Genomic DNA, 5,424 nt, shown 5'->3' with positions numbered 1-5,424 from the left:
GGGGGCAGATTTGAGGTTACGAATCAGGACAGAACAGAACGATTGTTGCTTCCCTGGAAGTGATCAATGTCATCTTTGGATTTCAAATTGAAATAAATGTTCTAGTCTTTCTTGGGCACCATCTGCCGCATTGTATTAAACAGTAACTTACTGTATACTAAAGTAGTTTGATTAAAATAACTTTAAGATATGGTAAATTTGGCTGTGGTATAATAAGAGCAATTTTAATCATCTGCAGTTTAAAGATGCATTGACACTAGAAATTTCTTACAAAGATAAATATAATTTACAGGTATCAGAGCAGTTGTGCTATAAATTATTACAGTTCTCTGGATTATTTAATTTCAGGTCAGTTAATTCAATAGGCACCCAACTCTAGATTAATATATATAGGAAAATCATACATTGCGGGAATGCTATTCTTAAATGATGACCTTACTTTGGCAACACTGTTAAGTAATCTAAAGTATGCAACGTTGTTGAAAACTACAGTAGATAGTGTTATATATTTGCCACCTTCTGTATCAAAAAAAGGATTTCTGATAACCAGTAGTACTTTCTTATCTTAGAAGACATAGGGCCCTCATGCAGCCTTATCATCAGTGACGTCATTTGTATGAGATGTATTTCAACTCAGTCCTGAACAAACCTTGCATCAAGATAGTCTTCGAGAATTCTTAGAAAGTATGAATTGCACTGATAATGCTTGCAAATCTGCAGAATCCGGCATCAGTTCCCGTGAAGCAGTGGTGGGCTGAAAGCCTTAGTGCAATGGCAGGAAGTAGTGCCAAGGAACTGTAGGGAAGAGGCACCAGCAACAGCTACTGCTACATGGAGTGGCTGCTAGCACCACTCTTGCACAGGAGGGATGTGAGGCTGGTGGTTTGTCCGGCTCCTGTACTGCAAAGAGCAGCTGCAGTATAAATGAACTAAGTAATTCATTGGATTATTTGAAATATGGGTTCATTGAACAGCCATTGAAACAGTGGAAATATGCTACACATGATGCCATCAGTTTTGGTGCTACTGTGTTCTTAAGATAAGCTAACAGCTTCTTGTCTCTATTTTGGAAATCTAGGAACTTTCAATCAGGACTCTATTGAGTGAATGTAATATTTATTGTAATTTACAGTTTCAATTATTATGTATTACAATGTACTGCTGCCGGATAACAACAAATTTCACAGCATATGCCGGTGAAATTAAACCTGATTTTGATTCTATTATACCACACTAATTAAGCTACAAAACTTTGGCCTCTATACCTCTCTCTGCAATTGGATCCTCGATTTCCAAACCAAAGACCACAATCTGTGCGGACTGTTAATACCTCCTCCTCACTGACGATCAACACTGGCACACCTCAGGGGTGTGTACTTAACCCACTGCTCTACTCCCTTATACCCATGACTGTGTGGGTAGGCATAGCTCAAATACCATCTACAAATTTGCTGATGATACAACCATTGTTGGTAGAGTCTCAGATGGAGATAAGAAGGCGTACAGGAGTGAGATATACTAGCTAGTTGAGTGGTGCCGCAGCAACAACCTTGCACTCAATGTCAGTAAGACTAAAGAGCTGATTATGGACTTCAGGAAGGGTAAAATGAGGGAATATGAACCAAACCTCAGAGAGGAATCAGAAGTGGAGAGCAATTTCAAGTTTCTGGGTATCAAAATCTCTGAGAACCTAATCTAGTCCTAACATATCGATGCAGCTATAGAGAAGGCAAGACAGTGGCTATACTTTATTAGGAGTTTGAAGAGATTTGGTTTGTCAACTAAAACACTTGAAAACTTCTACAGATGTATTGTGGAGAGCATTCTGACAGTCCACATCACTGTCTGGTATGGAAGGGGAAGGGGGTGGGGGTGGAGGCTACTGCACGGGACTGAAGGATGCTACAGAAAGTTGTAAAATTAGTCAGCTCCATCTTGGGTATTAGCCTTCATGGGCTAGTGATTCAGGAAGAGCTTCTTCCTCTCCGCCATATGATTCCTAAGTGGACATGAAACCCATGAATACTACCTCACTTTTTAAAATATATATTATTTCTGTTTTTGCACTATCTTAATCTATTCAATATAGATATACTTATTGTAATCAATTTATTTATGTATTTTTCTTTCTATATTATCATGCATTGCATAGTACTGCTGCTACTAAGCTAACAAATTTCACAAAACATGCTGATGATAATAAACCTGATTTTGATTCTGATTCTGGATATAATGCCACCTAATCCCTTCTCTGCCTGCACATAGTCCCACCATTCTGGATATTCATGTGCCAATTTAATTTAATAACCTCTTAAACACCTCCAGTTTACCTGCTTGCACTACCACCCCTGCCAACACATTTCAGACACCCATCACTGCCTGTGCAAATAACCTGTTCCTCAATCTCCTTTAAACTTTCCCCCTCTCACCTTAAATGCATGCCCTCGAGTGCTGGATATTTCAACCCTGGGAGAAAATAGATTCTGGTGGTCCACTCTGTCTGTGCCTCTCACTATTTTGTAAATTTCTATCAGGGCTCCCCTCAGTCTCTGCCACTCCAGGAAAAATCCTACTTTGCCCAATCTCTCCTTACAACACATGTTGCCTCATCCTGGCAAACCTCTTGCACTCTCCATAGCCTGAACATCCTTCCTAAAATCAATGCAATACGTTGAATGCAGCCAAACCAGAGTCTCATAAAGCTGCAACATAACTTTTTGACTCTTGAGCTCAATGTCTCAACTAACTAAGACTAATGCATTGAATTTAATTCACTTTATTACTCACATCCTTCACATACATGAGTAAAAATCTTTACGTTACGTCTCCATCTAAATGTGCAATTATAGTGATTTATAATAAATATTATGCACAACAGGATAGTCAATACAACAGTTGCATCAGTGTGAATTAATCAGTCTGATGACCTGGTGGAAGAAGCTGTCTCGGAGCCTGTTGGTCCTGGCTGTAATGCTGTGGTACCATTTCCCGGATGGTAGCAACTGGATCAGTTTATGGTTGGGGTGACAGAGGCTTCGGGCCCTTTTTACACTCCTGTCTTTGTAAGAGTCCTGAATAGTGGGAAGTTCACATCTACACTTGCACTGGGCTGCCCGCGCCACTATGAATTCGTAGATGCAAGTGGGTAATTGCTGTAATACTCATCAAGGTTAGTTTTTAACGTATTTCTTATTGTAATTTATTGTATATTTTAAGATTTGCACTGTACTGCTGCTGCAAAACAACAAATTTCATGACATTTTTCAGTGATAATAAACCAGATTTTGATCCAAGGTTACTGAATACAGGAAAGCTGCCTTCAACTGAAATTGGAAGCTATATGACACCCTGTACAATTTAGTCACACCTCTACAAAAATTAAAGGTGCACTCCGGACTTCACTTTTAAAGGCGACTGAAAGATACAAAACAAAATATAGTAAGTTCATCAGCAAATATATCATAGCATTTGGAAATCTTTTAACAATGCAGCTTTTATCAGAGTGCTAAAATAGGTTAGCTGATTTAATAACAAAAGAATTCAATTTAAATTACCACACCTGCTAACAATGTTGAATGCTGCAGTTTTCAGTCCTAAAATGTTTAGAATCATAGAGAAGTACAAAACAGAAAAAGGCCTTTTGGCCCATCTAGCTCATGCCAAAAACATTTAAACCACCTACTCCCATCAACCTGCACTGGGACCAAAGCCCTACCATCAATGTACCTTCTCTCAAGTGTTGAAATCAAGTTCACGTGCACACTTGTGCTGGCAGCCCATTCCACACTCTCATGACCCTCTGAGTGAAGAAGTTCCCCTCGTGTTCCCCTTAAACTTCTCACCTTCTGCTGGATGTCGCTGCAATGCTGTGAACTGAGAACTGCCAAAGCAAGGAGACTGTGATGAGATGATGTACTCGTGGAGATGCAATGGCACCTCATAGAGCAGTGATGCAAATTCACCACAGCCATGGGTGATACAGTACATGCCAATATAAAGACCAGCATACAGACTGTGTCTAAGTTGTAGAGAGTTCTGAAAAAAACAGCCTCCCTAGGGGTGGGAGAGGAGTGCGGGAGCAGACACCCAGCCCTAAGACACCAGGCAAGGTCATTAGATTCCAAAGAACTGGTCTATTGATCACTGCAGAATGTCTCTCTGGTGCTTCCCACTCCCTCTCCTCTCCCTAACCACAATTCCCTGCCCCTTAGTCCATGAGAGACCCATATCAGAATCAGGTTCATCATCACTCAGATATGTCATGAAATTTGTTGTTTTTTGCTGCAGCAGTACAATACATAAACTTACTACAGTACTGTGCAAAAGTCTTAGGTACCTTAGCTATACATATGTGCCTAAGACTTTTGCAGAGTACTGTACGTTTTTCTTGGCCATGCCCAGGGTTTACCATTTGCCCACTCAAGTCTACACCCAAGCTATTATGTTTTTGCAACAGACCTCTCTGGACTGGAGGAATGACCAAGGAATGTGTATTGAAAGAAAAACAAATTACCAAGCCAAAACATTCCACTGATATAATTTAATTGCAGGATTAAGTGTTAACCAGTGGTTTAGTTTACACAGCTCTCCATCTCCAAAAACAAATCTGATTTATGTGCATTGCCACAAATAATTAATACTTCTCTACAATTTTTTTCTTTTGTCTGAAACTTGGATGCCCTTTTCCAAAGTTCATCCAGCAATTTAAATAATGGTGCTCTTTCAATTAGTAAAGAAATACTAATGAGGTTGTTCTTCAAGCTGGAATGTTAATAGAATAAACACGAGGAAATCTGCAGATGCTGGAAATTCAAACAACAACACAACCAAAATGCTGGTGGAACACAGCAGGCAAACAACTAAATATGTCAGGTACAGAGCTGTAGCCTCCAACCTGATGGCATGAACATTGACTTCTCTAACTTCCGTTAATGCCCCTCCTCCCCTTCTTACCCCATCCCTGACATAATTAGTTGTTTGACTGTTCTCCATCTCTCTCTGGTGCTCCCCCCCCCCCCCCCCATCCTTCCTTTCTCCTGAGGCCTCCCGTCCCATGATCCTTTCCCTTCTCCAGCTCTGTATCACTTTTGCCAATCACCTTTCCAGCTCTTAGTTTCATCCCACCCCCTCCGGTCTTCTCCTATCATTTTGCATTTCCCCCTCCCCCACTACTTTCAAATCTCTTACTATCTTTCCTTTCGGTTAGTCCTGACGAAGGGTCTTGGCCCGAAACACCGACAGTGCTTCTCCCTATAAATGCTGCCTGGCCTGCTGTGTTCCACCAGCATTTTGTGTGTGTTAGATAGATAGATAGATACTTTATTCATCCCCATGGGGAAATTCAACATTTTTTCCAATGTCCCATACACTTATTAGTTTTGCTACAATAAGTGTATGGGACATTAGAAAAAATGTTGAATTTCC

The sequence above is a fragment of the Hemitrygon akajei genome, chromosome 15 (assembly GCF_048418815.1).
Source record: "Hemitrygon akajei chromosome 15, sHemAka1.3, whole genome shotgun sequence".
Lineage (NCBI taxonomy): Eukaryota > Metazoa > Chordata > Chondrichthyes > Myliobatiformes > Dasyatidae > Hemitrygon > Hemitrygon akajei.
This window is presented reverse-complemented; position numbering follows the sequence as displayed.